The 22956-nt window shown below is 41.4% G+C and overlaps 1 protein-coding gene across 2 annotated transcripts in view; it reads left to right on the forward strand.

Moving 5' to 3' along the window:
* Positions 1-15354: 15354 nt before the first annotated feature.
* The window catches only part of HPGDS (hematopoietic prostaglandin D synthase), a 41095-nt gene continuing 33493 nt past the window's right edge, over positions 15355-22956 (forward strand). Inside the window, exon 1 of one of the 2 annotated variants that reach the window (XM_007524542.3) lies at positions 15355-15427. The gene's annotated coding sequence lies outside the window, so the exon portion shown is untranslated. The remainder of the gene's footprint in view (positions 15428-22956) is intronic. The other variant, XM_016188806.2, reaches the window with a different exon arrangement.

The following is a 22956-nucleotide window of genomic DNA, read 5'->3' on the forward strand; positions in this document are numbered from 1 at the left end:
AAATATATACCTGAAAGCAAAAGTACACTAGAGTTTGCAGTGAGTACCTCCCTAACACTTCCTCTCCACTCTTCCAAGCTTTGGGTCCATGATTGCTCAACAATTTGTTTGGCTTCGTATGTTAACTCTCTTTTCAGTCACCAGGTTCCAGATGTCATCAGGATGCCGGCCAGGCTTCCCTGGACTGAAGACCCCACCAATGTGTCCCGGAGCTCAGCTTCCCCAGAGACCCACACTACTAGGGAAAGAGAGAGGCAGACTGGGAATATGGACCGACCAGTCAACGCCCATGTTCAGCGGGGAAGCAATTACAGAAGCCAGACCTTCCACCTTCTGCAACCCACAATGACCCTGGGTCCATGCTCCCAGAGGGATAGAGAATGGGAAAGCTATCAGGGGAGGGGGTGGGATATGGAGATTGGGTGGTAGGAATTGTGTGGAGTTGTACCCCTCCTACCCTATGGTTTTGTTAATTAATCTTTTCTTAAATAAAAAAGAAAGATAAAGATGGATATGGGATGTCCCCACTCATCAACAGAAGTTGAGAAAGAAGAACAGAAAGGGAAACTAAAAACAGGATCTGATTAAATTGAGAGCAGGGCACCAATGTAAAAACCCTGTGGTGAAGGGGAGGGTAGCCATTGGGCTTCCTGGTACGACAGGGGTGAGGAGGTGGGTGCGGGGTGGGGGGGATGAGAAACAGTCTTTTGGTAGTGGGAGTGGTGTTTATGTACATTCCTATTAAAGTGTTAACATATAAACCACTATTTAATTAATATGAGAGGGGAGAGATTGATCATATGTCTAGAACTTCTTAAAACACAGACTGAGTCTTTTTAATACGTAGGCTGAGTCTTTGATATGTGGACTCTCTCAAAAGCCTAGACCAGGGAGAACAGAAGCAACCAGTAGCACAGCTACATACAAGATGCTGGGTATTATACCCCAAACCCTAACAAAGGGATTTTTCAAAGTTAACCCAAACACCAAATAATGTGATGATAACAAAAACTATCCATTGTCTTCTTGAACCCTAAGACAACAGGAACCTCACATTTACACTATAGAGCCTATATTTCCCCCAGTCCTGGAACCTTAGGGTGGGGCCCACTTTCCTACATGCTGCTCTCAATTCAAATAAAATAATATTGCATCCACCGATCACAACCTAACCAACGCAACGATTGTCACCTCAACATGCTTCACCTCAGACTGTGTCCAGAGACTTCAGGTTTGGAATGACAACCCTTCAGCTTCATCCCTCGGGTGAGACCTTTCCTTTCATAGTATTCTCTAATTCCATTCCAGGTGGTCCACTCCCCAATAAAGTCCCCAAACCTAGATATAGTCCAGGTCCCCTGAGATAGAGCATAGGTTCACACGTGCCCATAAACTTGGGGAAAATATATACCTGAAAGCAAAAGTACACAAGAGCATGCAGGGAATTTCCACCAACACCTCATCTGCACTATTCCAGTCTTTAGGTCCATGATTGTTCAACAGTTTGTTTGGCTTTGTATGTTAACTCTCTTTTCAGCCACAAGGTTCCGGATGCCAGCAAATTGCTGACCAGACTTCCCTGGACAGACGACCCCATCAATGTATACTGGAGCTCCACTTCCCCAGAGCCCCACCTTACTAGGGAAAGAGAAAGGCAGACTGGGAGTATGGATTGACCAGTCAAAGCCCATGTTCAGCGGGGAAGCAATTACAGAAGCCAGACCTTCCACCCTCTGCAACCCACAACGACCCTGGATCCATACTCCCAGAGAGATAGAGAATGGGAAGGCTATCAGGGGAGGGGATGGGATATGGAGATTGGGTTATGGGAATTGTGGAACTGTACCCCTCTTATTCTATGGTTTTCTTAATGTCTCGTTTCTTAAATAAAAATTAAAAAAAAAAAAAAAAGATTAGCCCTTTGTCTGAAGTTTGGTTTGTAACCATCTTTCCCCATATCTGTAGGGTGTCTTTCTGACTTGGTGATGGTTCCTTTTGCTATGTAGAAAAGCTTTTCAGGGGATGGTGGTACACCTGGTCAGGCACACACAATACAGTTTGCAAGTACCCAGGTTTGAGCCCTCGGTCCCCACCTGCAGGGGGAAAGCTTCACAAGTAGTGAAGCAGGGCTCCAGGTGTGTCTCTCTGTAGCTCTCTCTCCTTCTCTATCTGCCCTCCCTCTCAGTTACTCTCTGTCCTATTGAATTAAATAAATAAATAAAGTTTAAAGATTAAAAAAAAGAAAGAAAGAAAAGCTTTTCAGTTTGATGTAGTTGGCTTATCTTTTTTGCTTTTGGATTCCTTGTTCTTGGACTTGATTCTCTGAAAACATTTCCAAGACAAACATCGTGGAACATTCTGCCAGTGTTTTTGTCTCTGTGTTTTACTGATTGTTCTGGTCTTGCCGCTTGGCACACTGCTACCTTGTCTGTTATACAGGAAGCCACTGCTTCTCTGTCCAGCTCTCACCGTGACTTACAGGCAAAATGTTCCCAGAAAAAGAGCAGTGTTCTGAAATGAGTACAGCCTAGAATGTTCCCATCTATGACCATGGACTGTGAGCTGAGACTGACAGGGACTCAGAGGTTACACAGCCTCCTATGCTAAATAGGAATGTATATGGTATTTATATATTTTCTTCATATTTGGGAGCTACTCTATGCCCTGATCCAGATTTCTAGGTCTATTTTCAACTCTGACACCATCTTCCCAGACAATAATTTTAGTCCATCTGCATGTTAGCCATAAGGCTAAGTCAAAAATTACTAAAGTCACAGACCCCTTGGAACATACCTAAAATTGACTTTCCAGCTTCTTCCCACCCAAAGGCCCCTAATTCCATCTGTTCCATTCTTACCGTTGGGTTTCTGTTTATTAAACAATTTGCTTTATATCTTACCACCAATTTGCAGCACTACTGGGAAACCATCCTGACTTCCATAGGCAGATGACCTCACCAACATGTCCCAGAACCTCACCTCTCCAGAGCCCTACCCCACAAGGGAAAGATAGAAACAGGCTGGGGGTATGGATCACCCTGCCATTGCCCATGTCCAGGAAGAAAGCAATTAATAAAGCCAGACCTCACACCTTCTGCATCCCATAAGGAATTTTAGTCCATACTCACAGAGGGACAAAGAATATAGAAGCTTCCAATGGAGAGGATGGTACAAGGAAATCTAGTGGTGAGAACTGTGTGGAGTTGTAACCCTGTTATCTTACAATCTATTGTGTGCACTTAACCAGGTACGCCACCACTTGGCAAACTTACAATCTTGTTAATCATTATTCTATCACTAATAAGAGAGAAAAGGGGGGGGGGAAGTCCCAGGTTTAGTTCTAGCATCACTGTAAGGCAGAGCTGAGTAGTACTCTGAGGAAGGAAAAGAAAGGAGGAAAGTAGGAAAGAAGGAAGGGATGGAGGAAAAGGAGGGAGGGAGCAAAAAGAGAAAGATATGATAGGAGCATCTTAGAAGGTGATGAATAAGATGTTGGACTCTAGATATGAGGTTCTAAGTTTGATCCCTGGTGTCACATGTGCCAGAGTGACACACTATTTCTTGCTATGTCACATTAATAAATTAAATTTTTAAAAGAAAGAGAGAGAGAGAGAAAGATAGGAAGAAAGAAAGAAGGAAAGAAAGAAAAGACGAAAGGAAAGAAAGGAAATTGCTTAGGAAAGGGAACTTTGATTTCTATTAAAGCATCTTTTATCTTAGATTGTCAAGGAAGTATGAGAATTGTGTTATAAAGTTCCTCCTTCTCACATATTCTTACCAGACCCCAGAAGATGCCCATCATAAGAACAAATCTTTGTGGAGGAGATCTCACTCATAGCAGAGTTCAAAGCCTGGAGGCTGTGTGAGTATCAGTTGAGTGACAGTCTTACACCAATCACTCATTAATCTGTCTGCTTTTTATTCTTGGTCTAACACACGTGTTTAATGGAAACAGGCTGCTCTCTGTGAAAGAACACAGAAACTGGGCAGAAACAGCATTGAGGGAAGAAGAAAAGAGACAAATGGTGAGAATCACATTATCACGTATAATTTAATTCAATGCTGTAGGAATCCCAGCACAGAAAGTCTGCATGGTAAGGAGCCAGGGAACTGTGCCCTCTCTCCTGGATTACATATGTTTCTCATCTTCCTCTTGGCATCTTCCATAACCAGTTTATATACAGCCTTCCTCCTAAGTAATGCTGTAGCTTCCCATGTGTTAGTAAAACTGTTTACACAACAAAATTTGTATACACGCTAGAGGGCTGGAGATGAACATTTTAGCCCTGTAGGGAGGGATTTAAAAAAAAAAAAAAGCTGGAATTTTGTTTCTATGTGATTCAGGCTCAGGGAGAACCAAAGTGGTCAAGAAGAAAACTTGTATCTGGAGCAGGCAGGGGAAGTAGCACAATGTTTATATAAAGAGACTCTTGTGCTTGAGATGCCAAAGTTCCAATACCATCATAAACCAGAGCTGAGTAGTGCTCTTGTAAAAAAAAAAGAAAAAGAAAGAAAAAGAAAGAAAAGGAAAAAAATGAAAGAAGGAAGAAATAAATAAAAGAAAGGAAGGAAGGAAGGAAAGAAGGAAGGAAGGAAGGCCAGGTGGTGGCACACCGGATTGAGGGCAATATTACATTGTACAAGGACCCTGGTTCAAGCCTCCAGTCCCCACTTACAGGGGGAAAGTTTTGTGAATGGTGAAGCAGGGCTGCAGATTTCTCTCTGCCTCTTTCCCTCTCTGTCCCCCTTCCCTCTCAATTTCTGACAGTCTCTATCCAATAAATAAATTAAAATAGTAATAATAAAAAGAATATGGGTTAAAAATTTAAAAAAGAATATGCGGGGTGCAGGTGATGGTGCACCCAGTTAAGTCTATACATTGCAGTGCACAAGGACCCAGGTTCAAGCCCCTGCTCCCTACCTGCAGGGGGAAAGCTTCACAAGTGGTGAAGCAGGGCTGCAGGTGTCTCTCTATCTCTCTCCCTCTCTTCCCCTTCCCTCTTTATTTCTGGCTGTCCCTATTCAATAAATAGAGATAGGGAGAGAAAGGGAGGAAGGAAGGAAGGAAGGAAGGAAGGAAGGAAGGAAGGAAGGAAGGAAGGAAAGGAGGGAGGGAGACTACATAGCTTCTTTGCCCAGTTGTCTATTAATGGGCATTTAGGTTGAGTCCATAGGCTTATGGTGATGCTGAGGATTGAACCTGAGACCTCAGAGCCTCAGGCATGGAAGTCTGTTTGGATAAACATTGTGCTATCTCCCCAGCCCCATATACCCTTTCAAATGAGTATTTTCACTCCTTTGGATAAATCCAGGAGTCTACTTTTACCTACTCTAACCCAGTACTTATTTCTCCACTTTTGACTGAAGAGCAAATATGAAATCCCATGACTGAAAACATGCAGAAGAATGAAGGTGAATCACTGTATTTCACCAAATACAAAAGTAAATTCCAAGTGGATCAAGGACTTGGATGTTGGACCAGAAACTATCAGATACTTAGAGGAAAATATTGGAAGAACTTTTTTCCGCATAAATTTTAAAGACATTTTCAATGAAACGAATCCAATTACAAGGAAGACTAAGGCAAGTATAAACCTATGGGACTACATCAAATTAATAAGCTTCTTCACAGCAAAAGAAACCACTACCCAAATCAAGAGACCCCTCACAGAATGGGAGAAGATCTTTACATGCCATACATCAGATAAGAGTTTAATAACCAACATATATAAAGAGCTTACCAGACTCAACAACAAGACAACAAATAACCCCATCCAAAAATGGGGGGAGGAATTGGACAGAATATTCACCACAGAAGAGATCCAAAAGGCCAAGAAACGCATGAAAAAATGCTCCAAGTCTCTGATTGTCAGAGAAATGCAAATCAAGACAACAATGAGATATCACTTCACTCCTGTGAGAATGTCACACATCAGAAAAGGTAACAGCAGCAAATGCTGGAGAGGGTGTGGGGTCAAAGGAACCCTCCTGCACTGCTGGTGGGAATGTCAATTGGTCCAACCTCTGTGGAGAACAGTCTGGAGAACTCTCAGAAGGCTAGAAATGGACCTACCCTATGACCCTGTAATTCCCCTCCTGGGGATATATCCTAAGGAACCCAACACATCCATCCAAAAAGATCTGTGTACACATATGTTCTTGGCAGCACAATTTGTAATAGCCAAAACCTGGAAGCAACCCAGGTGTCCAACAACAGATGAGTGGCTGAGCAAGTTGTGGTATATATACACAATGGAATACTACTCAGCTGTAAAAAATGGTGACTTCACCGTTTTCAGCCGATCTTGGATGGACCTTGAAAAAATCATGTTGAGTGAAATAAGTCAGAAACAGAAGGATGAATATGGGATGATCTCACTCTCAGGCTGAAGCTGAAAAACAAGATTAGAAAAGAAAACACAAGTCGAACCTGAAATGGAATTGGAGTATTACACCAAAGTAAAAGACTCTGGGGTGGGTGGGTGGGTGGGGAGAATACAGGTCCATGAAAAATGATGAATGAAATAGTGGGGGTTGTATTACTAAATGGGAATCTGGGGAATGTTATGCATGTAAAGAAAAAAAGAAGTAGAAACGTAAAGCAGAAATTGACTGAGTTTGGAGTATGGCACCAAAGTAAGAAAGCAGAAGTATACTAGAGTTTGCAGTGAGTACCTCCCTAATACTTCCTCTCCACTTTTCCAAGCTTTGGGTCCATGATTGCTCAACAATTTGTTTGGCTTTGTATGTTAATTCTCTTTTCAGTCACCAGGTTCCAGGTGTCATCAGGATGCCGGCCAGACTTCCCTGGATTGAAGACACCACCAATGTGTCCTGGAGCTCAGCTTCCCCAGAGACCCATCCTACTAGGGAAAGAGAGAGGCAGACTGGGAGTATGGACCGACCAGTCAACGCCCATGTTCAGCGAGGAAGCAATTACAGAAGCCAGACCTTCTACCTTCTGCAACCCTCAATGACCCTGGGTCCATGCTCCCAGAGGGATAGAGAATGGGAAAGCTATCAGGGGAGGGGGTGGGATATGGAGATTGGGCGGTGGGAGTTGTGTGGAGTTGTACCCCTCCTACCCTATGGTTTTGTTAATTAATCCTTTCTTTAATAAAATAAAATAAAAAGAAAAAAAAAAAGAAATCCCATGACTGAGGCTCAGATGTTTCAAATTTGACATCTAGCAAGCTTTCATGCGTACCCTAGTCAGCTTCATACCCACCCTCAAAGAAGGTTCTCCACCAAATCTTGTTCTTGTTTTGTGGTTATTCATGGGACTTTTTTTTTTTTTTTCCAAAATGACAAGTACTTTGTTCAGTAGTCTGGCCTATTGGAACCAATCAACCTTTTCTATAGCTCTTTATTAGACTAAAATTTATTAGATTTGCATCTGGGAACTGTGTTTCAGTCAGAAGGCTAGGAGAGAGAGAGAGAGAGAGAGAAGACATCTCACGGTCTTGGGCGGTGAGACTGTATTATCCATCCATCATGGGAGCCAGAGTCAGACAGAAAACAGATTTCGCCAAACACAAGAGATTGACGGGCACATTTCAGTCACCCAGAGAGAGACAGAGAAGTGTATTCTTCATTTTCTGTCTGTCATCCTGGATTTGAAAGCTTTCAGTTTGAGTGTTTTTAGTGAATGGTTATGAAGAGGAAATCTTTTCTCTGATGAAATGAAAAATAGACCATGGACTGTGAGCTCAGACTGAGACTCAGAGGTCACACAGGCTCCTGTGCTAAATAGGAATATATATGGACTTTGGGTCAGACTGATGGGGTAAAGATATGTATATGTATATGCATATGCATGTGCATGTGCATATGTATGTGCATATGCATATGCATATGCATATACATATACATATATACATGCTTTCCTCATATTTGGGAGCTACTACTCTCTGCCCTAATCCAGCTTTCTAGGCCTATTCTCAACTCTGATACCATCTTCCCAGACAAAACTGTCAGCCCACCTGCATGTTAGTTATCAGGCTCAGGCAAAATTTACTAAAGTCACAAGGCCCTTGGAAGTCTATTTTATATAGACTTCCTAGCTTTTTCCCACAAAAAAAAAAAAAACCCTATTCTCAACTGTTCTATTTCTTCCTACCTTTGAGTTCCTGTTTATGAAGCAGTTTGTTTTGCTTTATATTTTACTGCCTTTCAGCCACCAAATTGCACCATGATCCCATCCTGACTTCCTTGGGCAGATGGCCTCACCAATGTGTTCTGGAACCTCATCACTCCAGAGCCCTATCCCACTAGGGAAATATAGAAACAGGCTAGAGGTATGGATTCACCTGCTAATGTCCATGTTCAACAGAGAAGCAATTACGGAAACCAAAACTCCCACCTTCTACAACCCAAAAATAATTTTGATCCATACTCCCAGAGAGGAGTAAAGAATAGGGAAGTTTCCAATGGAGGGGATGGGACTGGTGGTGGGAACTGTGTGGAATTGTACCTCTGTTATCTTACAATCTTGCTAATCATTATTAAATCACTAATAAAATATTTTAAAACAGTGATATATATATATATATTCCCTCTAGAAGCCTTATGAAGGCAGGTCTGTGGGATCTGCTGATGACTTCCCTCTTTCTCCATCTACAGAGTGGCCAACAAAGTAGACATGGGTTTGGTCTGTTCAGCCACTTCCCCTTTGCTGAAATAAACAAAGAGGAACTAATCTGTGTACTTTTAAAAATATATAGACATGTATAACTTTCCATTGCTGAAGGAATATGTAACAACCATGAACATATTCTACATAGCAATGCATTCGGCGACTTCAATATACTATCTTGCTTGATTCTGTTGACTCCAAGTTAGCAGAATGATTTTTTCTTTTTTTATTATCTTTATTTATTTATTGGATAGAGACAGTCAGAAACTGAGAGAGAAGGGGGAGATAGAAAGCATGAGAGACGGAGATACACCTGCAGCCCTGTTTTACCACTTGTGAAATTTTCCCCCTGCAGGTGGGGACTGGGGGCTTGAACCCAGGTCCTTGCACACTGTAACATGTGCGCTCAACCAGGTATGCTACCACCCGGCCCTGATTTTTTTTTCTTATGATTATTATCACCACCTTGCAGATGAGAGACAGAGGCTGAGAGAGGCTGGGATCTTCCACAAATTCCAGAACTCAGCAGGGCTGGGACTGAGGCCAAAATCCAGGTGAGCCTCAGGACTCAGGTTGGAAGTCTTCCCTGGAACCTTGCAGCCAGGCCCCAAAAGGACTGAGCTCGGGCTGACTGACTGACACTAGGGGAAGAGATGACCTGAGGAGAGGAAGAAATTAGGCTAAATTTAATACCAGCAGTCAATATGTTTAGTCTGGAATGAAAGGATAGAGTCAGAAACTCAAATCCTAGTGCATGTGTTACAGTGCGCAAGGACCCAGGTTTGAGTCCCTGGCCTGCACCTGCTGGGGGAAATCTTCACAAGTGGTGAAGCAGTGTTGCAGGTATCTCTCTATCTCTCTCCCTCTCTATCACTCCCTTCCCTTTCAATTTCTGGCTGTGTCTATCCAATAAATAAATAAAGATTAAAAAAGGACTTTTTATTTTAAAAAAAGAAACCTCACATCCTGCTGGCCTTGCCCTCTTGAATTAATAAAGAAGAGTTAGGACCCGCTGTGGGCTTTCTCCTGGGTGGAAGTTTGAGAAATCATGGTTTTGCATGTGGGAAGATTTGGAGGGCTTCTACCCATCCCTGATTGCTGCCCCCCATATATACACAACCCCAATCCTGTTCCTGGCTTACCTGCTATCCCCCATCTGTGTAAAAAGCTAATGCTAGATGTTGGGGGGGGGGTAGATAACATAATGGTTCTGCAATGAAACTCTCATGCCTGAGGCTCCAAAATCCAGGTTCAATTCCCAACCCCCCCACCCAACCACCACAAGCAGTATAAGCTAGAACTGAGAAGCTCTCTGGAGAAAGAAGGAAGGGAGGGAAGGAGGGAGAGGGGAGGAAGGAAGAAAGGAAGAAAAAGAGGGAGGAGAGAGAAAGAAAGGAAGGAAGGAAGGCCAGGTATTAGCACAAGGACCTGGGTTCAAGCCCCTGGTCCACACCACAGGGTGAAAGCTTTATAAGTGGTGAAGCAGGGCTGTAGGTGTCTTTCTGTCTCTCTCCCTCTCTATCTCCCCACTTCCCCCTCTTGACTTATCTTTATCTCTTCATAAATAAAAGAAAGAAAGAAAAATAGAAAGAAAGAAAGAAAGAAAGAAAGAAAGAAAGAAAGAAAGAAAGAAAGAGAGGGAGGGAAGGAGGAAGGAAGGAAGGAAGGAAGGAAGGAAGGAAGGAAGGAAGGAAGGAAGGAAGGGAGGGAGGGAGGGAGAGAGAGAGAGAGAGAGAAAGAAAGAAAAAAGAAAGAAAGGAAGGAAGGAAGAAAAACAGAAAGAAGTGAAGAGGTGGCTGGGTAGCAGTGCACCAGGTTAAGCGCAGATAGTGAAAAGCACAAGGACCTACTCAAGGATCCTGGTTTGAGCCCCTGGCTCCCCATCTGCAGGGAGTGTCACATTGCAAGCAGTGAAGCAGGTCTGTTGGTGTCTATCTTTCTCTTGCCTTCTCTGTCTTCCCCTGGTGGCAACAATAAAATAAATAAAATAAGATAAAAATAGGTCTTTATGTGATATGTAAATTACAACTTAGTGGGGTGGCACACTTGGTTAAATGCACATAGAACATAAGTGCAAGTAGCAGTGTAATGGTCTGGGTTCAAGCCCCCAGTTTCCCCCCACCTGCAGGGGGGATGCTTCACAAGTAGTGAAGCAGATCTGCAGGTGTCTACCTTCCTCTCTTCCTCTCTATTTCCTCCTCTCAATTTCTCTCTGTCCTAAATAGAAAGAAAAAAAAAACAAAGAAACAATGGCCACCAGGAGCAGTGAATTAGTAGTGCAAGCACTGAGCCCCAGTGACTGAAGACAAAAATAAATAAATAACAACTCAGAGATGAAAAAGATGTTCAGTTAATTTTATAAAGCTCTACTTGCACCTAAGTATGCCCTGCATCTGTCCCTTTTGGAGCAAAAGAGCTATATTGTCTCCTCTTAACTATTTCATACATTAATATTCACACATATTTTTAACTATGTTTATCACAAACAAATGCACATACACTCTTCATCCATGAAAAAATTTCGAGAGAACATTACCTCATTAGAAGGTTGTTATTTCTATCTATAAGTGGAATTTTCTGGCAGTTGTGGTCCAGTTTGTTATTAAAAATCTCTCCATGGGGCCAGGTGGTGGTGCACCTGGTGGAACACACAGGTTACAGCACGCAAGGACCCAGGTTCAAGCTCCTAGTCCCCACCTGCAGGAGGAAAGTTTTACAAGTGGTAAAGCAGTGTTGCAGGTATCTGTCTCTCTCTCTCTCTCCCTCTTTATCATCCCCTTCCCTTTTTATTTCTGACTCTCTATCCAATAAGCAAAAATGAATCTAATTTAAATAATAATAATAAAATCTGAATCTCAACAACAAGGGCAACAAAAGGGGGGAAGTGCTTAATATAACAGCAAAAAATGAAATAGATTCACTCAAAGGAAATAAAGCCACTAGAAATTATGGATTAAGTTTTCACATGCTGATTTTTAGGTGCTTAAAATTAAAACAATATTATCTTTACTTATTGATAGAGAGTCAGAAATTGAGAGGGAGGGAGGAGACAGGGAAAGAGAGAGACAGAGAGACACCTGCAGACCTGCTTCACCACTTGTGAGGCTTTCACCCTGCAAATGGAAACTAGGGCTTTGAACCTGGTGCTTGGACATCATAACATATGCGCTTAAACAGGTGCACCACCACCCGGGCCCTTCAAATTTATTTTTAATGTTAAATTTTACCTGTTGATGCTTTCAAAACTAGGGAATTGTGCATGCACAATTTTAGTGCTTCTGGGACTTTCTTTTTTTTTTTTAATTTCAGATATAGAGATATGGGGAGATACAGCAGTGCCAGAATGTTACCCAATGCTATGATACTGCCAATGGGACTCAAATCTGGACCACTTGCATGGCAAGGCACACACCTTAACCATGAGCTATATATTCTTTCCCTAATTCTCTAACTTAATTAAATAATTTTTGTAATTTTGGGGATTCACTGTTCTGGGCCAACGTTTCAGATAGAGATAATAGGGTGATAACATGCTGAAATCTAATAAATAACTAAGTAGCATCTACCATTAGATTGCTTGTGCATGCACGTCAGTTTTTCTGTTTTTCACCTTTGGATTATCAGTATGGATTACTTAACCTCTCTAAGCTTCAGCTTCCTAGGCTTTAGTGTGAGTAGTCAATGGATTAATTTATATAGTTGTGCTTGTTATTTCAAGGTACTGAAGAAGTAAGTTATCACTGAATACAAACACCCTCCATGCTCAAGCATTAAACTTGCCCTTTGTCTTAAAAACATTAAAGCATTGTTATCTGACTTCTTTCTCTCACGTCTGTTTCTTCTGTTAACAGATATTGTTATGTAAACAAAATTCTGCTATGCTGGTTTTTATGTGTCACCAGTTGAGATATTTCCTTTAAACATCACTCTTAGGGCTTGGGGATAACTCAGAGGAATCAGCACAAAAAACTTGCAAGCAAGCTTGATGTCACTTCTTCAGACCTTGACTTTACATCTACTGGAGCTTAGTGGAGAAGTCAAGAAAAAAGAGTTCTGCCTTCTTCTCCTCATGTAACAGTTAATAATGTGTTTTTAAATCATTTTCCTCTGATTGTATAGAGTTTAAGGTATTATGATGCAAAAAAAATTAATAAACCCATAGTTCAAGTATCAAACATGTATAAGGAGAATAAACATGTAGTTATATGAGTTGGGAAAAAAAACCTGAATCTCAAAAAAAAAAAAAAAATCTCTCCATGAAAATGCACAAGCATTCTACTGACTCGCTGTTGAGCTGTCTTCCTGAAATCACCCATCACTTACTGGACACAAATAAGACACCAGTGAGATTAAATTCTGCATAAAGGAGTGAAAATAGAAAGCTCTTTTTTTTAATAAATTAACTTACTTATTATTGATTAGAGACAGAGAGAAATTGAGAGGAGAGGGAGAGAAGAGGGGTAGAAAGAGACAGAGAAATACCTGCAGCCCTACTCCACCATTCGTGAAGCTTTCCTCCTGCAGGTGGAGAGCAGGGACTTGAACTTGGGTGCACATACTGTAATGTGTGCACTTAACCAGGTGCGCCACCACCTGGCTCCAAAAGTAGAAAGCTCTAAAGCATCTAGACATGTTACTAATCTACCCAGGATTCGCAAGATGTGTCAGAATCTTCCTCTTCAAGGTTTACTTTAAACTGTCAACATACTGGGAGAGCTTTGGACGTTCAAATATGAGGTTTTGAGTTTGTATTTTCTCCCTTCTCTCCCTCCTCATCTGTCTCTTCCTGCCTCTCTTGCTCCCTCCCTCTCCTTCCCTCCTGCTCCTCTGTATCGTAAAATAAATAGAACACACCTGGGGGCCATGTGGTGGTGCACTCAGTTGAGCACACATTCTACCAAATACAAGAACTCAGGTTTGACTTCCCACTCTCCACCTGCAGGGGGAAGGCTTCATGAGTGGTGAAGCAGGGCTGCAGTGTCTCTCTGTCTCTTTCCCTCTCTATCTCCCCACCCCTTCATTTTCTCTTTGTCCTGTCCAATAAGTTAGAAAGGGAAAAAGTTAGAGAAAATGGCCTCCAAGAGCGGTTGATGTGTAGCGCCAAGACAGAGCCCTACCCGCTACCCTGGTGGCTAAATAAATAAACATCTTTTAAAAATTAAACAAGCAATATGGCTCTTCTGAGAATTGAGCCCCAATGAAATACACTAGCAACAGTGAAACCATCAAGAATCCTTGTCAAAATGTGAAATGTGGGGAAATATAAACTGGCATTAGTAAAATATCCACCCATGTCTCCACAGCGCCTGACACTCCTGCCAATATTGAGTGCACAGAGGAGAGTTAACCATGGAGCTCGAGGCTGCAGAGGCAGCTTAGACCAGTGGAGCACCAGCTTGCACATCTGAGGCCCCAGAAGACACAGGTTTGATTCCCAGCATCACTTTATGGAATAACTCAGTAGTGTTCTGATTCTCTTTACCTCTCTACAGATAAGTAAATACATCTTTTATAAAGAATATTAAGAATAACATCACTCAAAAAAAGATAGGAAGAAAGAAAGAATGAATGAATGAAAGGGAGAGAGAAAGAGAGGGAAGAAGAAAGAAAAGAAAGAGAAAGAAAGGAGGAAGGAGAGAGAAGAAGAGAAAGGAAAGAAGGAAGATAGAAAAGAATAAAGAGAGGGAGAAGGAAGAAGAAAGAAAGAAAGAAAGAAAGAAAGAAAGAAAGAAAGAAAGAAAGAAAGAGAAAGAAAGAAAGAAAGAAAGAAAGAAAGAAAGAAAGAAAGAAGTGAAGGAAGGAAGGAGGCGGTGGGTGTCAGAAGGTGGCACACTGGGTTAAGTGCACGTTGTACAAAGTGCAAGGATCTGTGCACCAGGTTCCTGGTTAGAGGCCCCGGCTAAGGGTGTGCACTTAACCAGGCAATGGCGCACCTGGTTAAGTGCACACATCACAGTGCAGAAGGACACAGGTTTAAGCTCCTGGTCCCCACTTGCAGGGAGAAAGCACTACAAGTGGTGAAACAGGTCTGCAGGTGTCTCACTGTCATTCTCTATCTCCCCCTTCACTCTCAATTTTTCTCTATCCTGTCCAATAAAATGAAAATAAATAAATAAATAAATAAATAAATAAATAAATAAATAAATAAATACCGCCAGAAGCAGTGGATTCATAGTGCTGGAAGCACCCCCAGCAACAATCCTGGATAAAAGGAAAGAGAGAGAAAGAAAGAAAGAAGAAAGGAAGAGAGAAAGAAAGGGAGAAAGAAGAAAAGAAAGAGAGTAAGAAAGAGGGATATTAGAGTGCAAATAAATGATAAAATGTAGAATGTAAATTTAAAAATTTTTTAATATGGAGTGTTCATAGGAGGTGAGGAATTACAGGAGAGTAGTTCCTGTGAAGAAAGGATCAGTCAAAGGTTGTCCAATGAGACCTAACACAGGGAGGAAACAAATCAGGAGGCCACAATGGAAGTCCTTAAACACAAGTGACCACAGAGCCATGAGCACTCATCAGCACCTCCAACTCTACACCAACCGTATGCAAACAAGTGGCCCTACATTTACACACAGAGATACCTTTACATACCAAGAATGACTAGAAGTCTCTGCTGGCCTGAGCTGCTGGGTAGGCAGGCACATTTCTCAAAGGAAGGAAGAGGCTTGGGTGGAGAAAGTCCCCTGTGCTCTCATTGGCTTGCGGCTGTCACTAACTCTTCACATAAATTCAAGGTGCAGTGACATCAAGGGACAAACTCCAGAGGACTTCAGAGACGCCACGAAGACAAGCCCAAGTAAGTGTTGAGACTGAAGATCAAAGACTGTGTGCATTCCAATTACACTCTTATCCTCTGCCTGTCACTGTCTAAAGCTGTTTCCTTTTTCCTCATGCCATCTAACCTTGTTTCATGAGAGCGTCCTTACATTAGTGACCATATGGAAATTTTGTCGTCTTCCTCTTCTCCCTCCTCCTCCTTCTCCTCCTCTTCTTCTCTTTCTCCTTCTCCACCCCTCTCTTCTCTTCTTCCTCTTCTTCTTTAAATTTTTAATTTTTAAATAGAGACAGAGTGAAAGAGACCACAACACCAAAGCTTTTCTCAGTAGGGGGCCAGGCTCCAACCTGAGTCAAGCACATAGCAAAGTAAGCTCTATCCCTGGCCTTGAGGGTAACTTTTTTTGATTTTTTTAATTTATTATTATCTTTATTTATTGGATAGAGACAGCCAGAAATCAAGAGGGAGGGGGTGATAGAGAGGGAGAGAGACACCTGCAGCCCTGCTTCAACACTTGTAAAGCTTTCCCCATGTAGGTGGGGGCCGGGGGCTTGAACCCGGGTCCTTGCACATTGTAATACATGTGCTCAACCAGGTGCACCACCACCTGACCCCTTGATAAGTTCTAACAGACCTTACTAGCGGATTTCTAATATAGAAAGTGCAGTCAATATGGGGGCGCGGGGAGTACTGTTATAATCAGAGTCTGTGGCTTCTTCCAGAAATTCACTCAGCAATGTTTTTCAGTACTGGAAGCAATCATTTTTATGATTTTCAGCTTTCTCTTTTCTTCAGTTCAGGAATTTTAGTGATGGTGTTTTCTATCTCCTAAGTGCACATTCTGTTGAAACATCTTCATGTTCTGCCAACAACTGCATCAGACTGCAATTCGGTTTCAGAGATCATTTAAGGGATTTACCCGGGGCCAGGAATGTGAACTCACAGCTCCCAGAGGGCATCTAAGTTATTCCTCTTGTGCTGGCTTTCACTGTGGCAATCGGTTCCAATGATAATTGGTTGATTTCTGATAGGAAAACAGAGATCCCTGCTTGCCAACTGAGAGTAAAACTGCCAGTGTCTGATTGAAATAAACAACTCTGCTCAGCTAACATAAATTTTCTATTTCTCAAGTGTCCTGCAACTTAACTCCAATTTAATTTTCTGGAACGGAGCTAGAAATGCTCAGAGACACTGTGAATGAGGGAAATTGGTGGTGTGTGTGTTTTTTTAACCCCCAACTGCTACACAGGAATAAAGTACTCTTATTAAATATACAAGAAGTTCCTATGTAAACAATAATGTCTCAGATGATTGCTATCTGAATATGATTTTTTAAAACAATACTGTCTAAGGGATGGGGAGATAACATAATGGTGATGTAATAAGACTTTTGTATTTGAGGCTCTAAGATCCTGTGTTCAATTCCTAGCACCACCATAAGCCAGAGCTGAGCAGTATTCTGGTTAAAATAGCAGTAATAATAATAAATCAATAATAATAACTCATGCATTATAGTTTGTGTAGTGAAAGCAAAGCATTATGCTCTATGCTTTGTACTTGTCAAGTTAAGATAGGGTGGGGGTAGATAGCATAATGGTTATGCAAAGAGACTCTTTAGCCTGAGGCTCCAAATTTTCAGGTTCAATCCCCTGCACTACCATAAGCCAGAGCTAAGCAGTGTTCTGGTAAAAACAAAACAAACAAACAAAATAATAAAGCAAGTTAAGGTACAGAAAAGAACTTATGGTGAATCAAGAAGTTTGTTTTGTTTTATTCTTTACATCTCACATAATCATATATAAACCTGTATGTATAATTCTCAGATATGTTTGAAATTCTTTATATTAGATTTAAGCCTAAGAATTCATACAGATGAGCTCTTAGAATGAAAAGACCTACCATTTTCCATCTAATCCAGACTGTCAATCTGTGAGTTGTCAGAGGGTCTTGTTTGATGGGGACCCTAATTTTCAAATGCACTTCCCATTAGGTGGGGCAGAATTAACTCAGTCATGGTGCAGCAGGAAGTAAAGTGTAGTTATTTGCCTAGGCCAGTCAAATCAGCTAAGCATCTAAAGTCCAGCTGGATGTCATAGTTTCATAAACAAAGAAAACTAAGGGGGCCGGGTAGTGGCGCACCTGGTTGAATGCACACATTACAGTGCACAAGAACCCAGGACTGAGCCCCCAGCCCCCACCTGCAGGAAGAAAGCTTTCTGAGTGGTGAAGCAGGGTTGCAGGAGTCTCTTATCTCTCTTCCTCTTTATCTCTCCCTTTCCTCTAGATTTCTGGCTGCCTCTATTCAATAAATAAATAAAGATTAAAAAAAAAAAAAAAAAAACAAAGATTAAATAGCATTTAGGTTTGGTGTGGAATTACACAATGCCAAAGTCCCTCAAATGCTCTTGGGCAGGAGTTGGGTGGTAGCGCAGTGGGTTAAGTGCATGTGGTGCAAAGAGCAAAAACCTGAGTAAGGATCCCGGTTCGAGCACCCGGCTCCCCACCTACAGGGGAGTCGCTTCACAAGCAGTGAAGCAGGTCTGCAGGTGTCTATCTTTCTCTCCCCTTCTCTGTCTTCCCCTCCTCTTTCCATTTCTCTCTGTCCTATCCAACAACTATGACATCAATAACAACAACAATAAGAAGAAAAAACAAGGGCAACAACAGGGAAAATAAATAAGTATAAAAATTTTTTTTAAAAAATATCCTCTTGGGGTCTACACTCCACTTGGAGACTAGTATATGTATTTCATGAGGCTGAAGGCTGATTATTTTTTTAACTCTTGTCTCAGAGAGCCATTTTAATTTAGTGCCCTTATGTCCCCCTTTTATGTCTTGTCTTTTTTTTTCTTTTTTTAATTTGTATTTATAAAAAGGAAACACTGACAAAAACCATAGGATAAGAGGGGTACAACTCCACACAATTCCTAACACCAGAACTCCGTATCCCATCCCTCCTCTGATAGCTTTCCTATTCTTTATCCTTCTGGAAACATGGACCAAGGGTCATTGTGGGATGCAGAAGGTGGAAGGTCTGGCTTCTGTAATTGCTTCCCCGCTGAACATGGGCGTTGACAGGTTGATCCATACTCCTAGCCTGTCTCTCTCTTTCCCTAGTGGGGCAAACCTCTGGGGAAACAGGGCTCCAGGACACATTGGTAGGGTAGTCTGCCCAGGGAAGTCCAGTTGGCATCATGGTAGCATCTGGAACCTGGTGGCTGAAAAGAGAGTTAACATATAAAGCCAAAAAAAAACTGTTGACTAATCTTGAATCTAAAGGCTGGAATAGTGCAGATGAAGAGTTGGGAGGGGGGGGTCTCCGTTTTGTAGATAGTAGGCCTATTTTAGTTATATTCCAAAGGGCCCATGACTATACTAGTTTTTTTTTTTTCTCCTCAGTCTGGCATCTGATATGCAGGTGGATCCAAGTATTATCTGGGGAGATGATGGCATGGCTGGAAAAAGGACCAGAAAGCTGGATCAGGGGAGAGAGTAGTTCCCAAATATGGGAACGGTGTATAAATATTGTTGACTGTAAACTCCATCGATTTGATCTGATCTGGTCTTTCTATATAGCTAAGGTTCTGTTTCAAAGTTTCATGCCACCTGGGTAAATCTAGTCCTGAACAAATATTCCACCTTATATTTTTTCAATTTTGTAATTATTTTATTGGAGGCTAATAATTTACTGTGTAGTTGTTGACTCATAGGTACAGTTTCTCATTGCCCCATGAAATTTCTTTGTAGAACACTTTTTTTTTTTTTTGCCTCCAGGGTTATTGCTGGGGCTTGGTGCCTACACTACAAATACACTGTTCCTGGAGGCCATTTTTTTTCCATTTTTGTTGTCCTTGTTGTTGTTGTTATTGTTATTGTTGTTATTGCTATTGTTGTTGGATAGAACAGAGAGAAATTGAGAGAAGAGAGGAAGACAAGAGAGGAGGAGAGAAAGATAGACACCTGCAGACCTGCTTTACCACCCATGAAGCAATCCCCCTGCAGGTGGGGAGCTGAGGGCTCGAACTGGGATCCTTAAGCCAGTCGTTGCACTTTGTGCCATGTGCACTTAACCTGCTATGCTATGGCCAGGCCCTCAGAACACTCTTACTTACCCCCAACTGAGCTGTCTTAATTTTCTTTTTTTTAATTTTTATTAGTGACTTAATAATTATAAACAAGATTGTAAGATAACAGGGGTAGAATTCCATACAGTTCCCACTACCAGAGTTACATGTCCCATCCTATTCTTTGGAAGCTTCCCTATTCTTTATCCCTCTGGCAGTATGGACCAAAATACTTCATGGGGTACAGAAGGTGGATATGGACCCATCCTACTATATATATAGATATCAGAGAACTGCTCAGTTCTGGTTTATGGTGATGCTGGGGATTGAACCTGGGACCTCAGAGCCTCAAGCATGAGAGTCTTTTGCAGAACCTGTATACTGTTTCCCCAGTCCTTAATCACAAGACTTTTTGCATTGTCTTGTGTCTGGTCAGTCATGTCTTGTCCTCCTTTCTTGGATTTTGCATATACACAGTAATTTTGGTCACAAGTAAGCATAGTTTTATCTCTTCCTTTGATAGTTACACACTTGCTATTATTGTTTCTCTCAGTGAGTTGCCCAGGCAGGCCAACAGTCCAACTTAGGCTGAGTAGCAGGGTAAGAGAATGGGGTTCAGCAGAGTAAGCCAGGGAAAGGTAACTCATGCCCATGAAAACAACAGTATGAGAGGCCTGATGGTGGTGTGCCCAGATAGCACATAGTACTATGTGCAAGGACCTGGGTTCAAGCCCTGGTGCCCACCGACATCTTAGATGTGTCACAAGTGGTAAAGCAAGGCTGCAGGTGTCTATCTTTCTCTCTATCTCCCATCGCCTCTCAATTCTCTCTCTCCTACCCAATAAAATAGAAAAAAAGCAAAAATAAATAAAAAGTAATTGTTCGATCAAAATTCCGCAGGAACATTCCAGCTAAGGTCACTGGACACAGAATTCATGTGATGCTGTAACTATCAAGGACTGAAATTTCTTGAAAGATAAAAGTATAGATTTGTAAAAAACAAAAAGTTTATGACTTTCTTAATTTTCATATTTTCTTTCTTTATTATTTGCTTATTCTTTCTTTCTTTCCTTCTTATTTTACCATTGGGGCTCTGTGCCTACATAGCTCCACCACCCCTGGTGGTCTTTTTTTTCTCTCTTTCTTTTCTTTTTTCCCTTCCTTCCTTCCTTCCTTCCTTCCTTCCTCCCTTCCTTCCTTCCTTCCTCTCTTTTTCTTTTTTCTCCTTCCTTCCTTCCTTCCTTCCTTCCTTCCTTCTTTCTTTCTCTCTTCCTTGATAGAAGATGAGAGACACAATAGTATATAAAGAGAGATACACCCACAGAAAAGAGATACATGCAGCCCTGCTCCACTGCTTGTGAAGTTTCCCCCATGCAAGTGGAGACCAGGGGTTTGAACCTGGATCTTCTCACATAGTAAGGTATGTGCTCTACCAGGTGAGCCACCACATAACCCCAACTTATATCTTTTATATCCTTCGTTGTTGTAGTTATACAGATGACTATTTTTTTGGTTTTAAGTTTTGAACTCCTGGTACAGACATTGATCAATTTTTATTTGCGCTACTAGATTGGAATGGCTAATAAGTTACTTAGGATACTGAAATCTATGTTGATATGGGAAATTAATATATAAGCATAGTCTTTTATCACTTTTAACCTTTTTCATATAGTCAAACTATTTGGAAAAGATAATAATTGCCTTTCCCTTGAAGGTTAAGTGAAATTCACTTAGAAGAGTGGTGCATGAACCAGAGTGATGTTCTGGTTCATTCTCTCCCATTCATATATATACATATATATATATATATATATATATATATATATATATATATATATATATGATTTATTAGTGAGATAAAGAGAGAGGGAGAGAGAGAGAGAATATGAATTAGAACCTTGCTCTGGCACATGCAGTGTTAGAGATAGAATTCAGGACATCATGCTTTCAAGTCCAGCATTCTAGCCACCACACCACCTCCCAGACTGCCATTATAAATTCTGTTAAGCATTTCCTTTGACAATGCAAACACTAATTTGGAATTCTTACTGTCACATTTAACAAAAGAACTTTGGGCTGGAAAATTAGCTCGGCTGGATAATTAGCTGCTTTGCAGTGTGTGTGACCCGGGTTTGAGCTGGAACTGATTGAGGCCCACAGCATTGAAGGAAGCTTTGGTGCCTGGGTCTCTTTTCCCCTCCCACTCAAAAAAAAAAAAAAGGAAGAGTTTCATAAAACATAGAAAGTGTTTTTATATTTAGTGACCATTTCCAGCTACATTTACCTTATTTTATTTTTGTGTTGTAAAAATATACACATATGGGAGTTGGGCAGTAGCACAGCAGGTTAAGCGCATGTGGCACAAAGCACAAGGACCGGGTCAGGATTCGGTCAGAGGCCCCGGCTCCCCACCTGCAGGGAAGTCCCTTCACAGGCAGTGAAGAAGTTCTGCAGGTGTTTATCTTTCACTCCCCTTCTCTGTCTTCCCCTCCTCTATCCATTTCTCTCTGTCCTATCCAACAACGACGACAACAATAATAACTACAACAACAATAAAACAACAAGGGCAACAAAAGGGAATAAATAAATAATTTTTAAAAATTAAAAAAAAAGAATATACACATATATCCTGAAAAATAGAAAATAAAGTCTCTGTAGGGGCTGGGCAGTGGCCTACCAGGTTGACTGCACATGTCACAATGTACAATGGCCCATGTCCAAGCCTCCAGTCTCTACCTGCTGGGGGAAAGCTTTGCAACTGGTGAAGCAGGGCTGCAGGTGTCTGTCTCTGTCTCTCTCTGTCTCTATCTCTTCCTACCCTCTCAATTTCTGGCTGTCTCTATCTAATAAATAAAGATAATTTTTTTAAAAATTAAGCCTTAAAATATATAAATTTGTTTTAAGTGTCTATAACTGTGGTAATCAAGAAACCAGGATTCTACTCAGTAGAAAACAAAAGTGTGTCAGTAACAACAGGAATGATGTTCGCATGAGAGCAGTTGTTAATGATCTGTGACTGTTGAGAGCATGTTCTAGAAGAGAAGATAAGCTCTGGTCAGATGTGCATGAACTTGGGCTAGATTGAAAGATATGCTGTCAGCAAAATATAGGCAACAGGAAGTTGGGCGATAGCACATCAGGTTAAGCACATGTTGCGCAAAGCCCAAGGACCCGCTTAAGGATTCTGGTTTGAGCCCCCGGCTCTCCACCTGCAGGGGACTTGCTTCACAGGTGGTGAAGCAGGTCTGCAGGTCTCTATCTTTCTCTCCCCCTCCTCTCTCCATTTCTCTCTGTCCTATCTAACAATGACATCAATAACAACAACAATAACTACAACAACAATAAAAACCAATAAGGGCAACAAAAGAGAAAATAAATATATATTTAAAAATTTTTAATATAGGCACCTATTCATGATCAGAATTTTTAGATATATTTTCTAAATTTTCATTAGTGATTTAATAATAATTAACAAGATTATAGATG

This window comes from Erinaceus europaeus, chromosome 3 (genome assembly GCF_950295315.1).
Source record: "Erinaceus europaeus chromosome 3, mEriEur2.1, whole genome shotgun sequence".
Lineage (NCBI taxonomy): Eukaryota > Metazoa > Chordata > Mammalia > Eulipotyphla > Erinaceidae > Erinaceus > Erinaceus europaeus.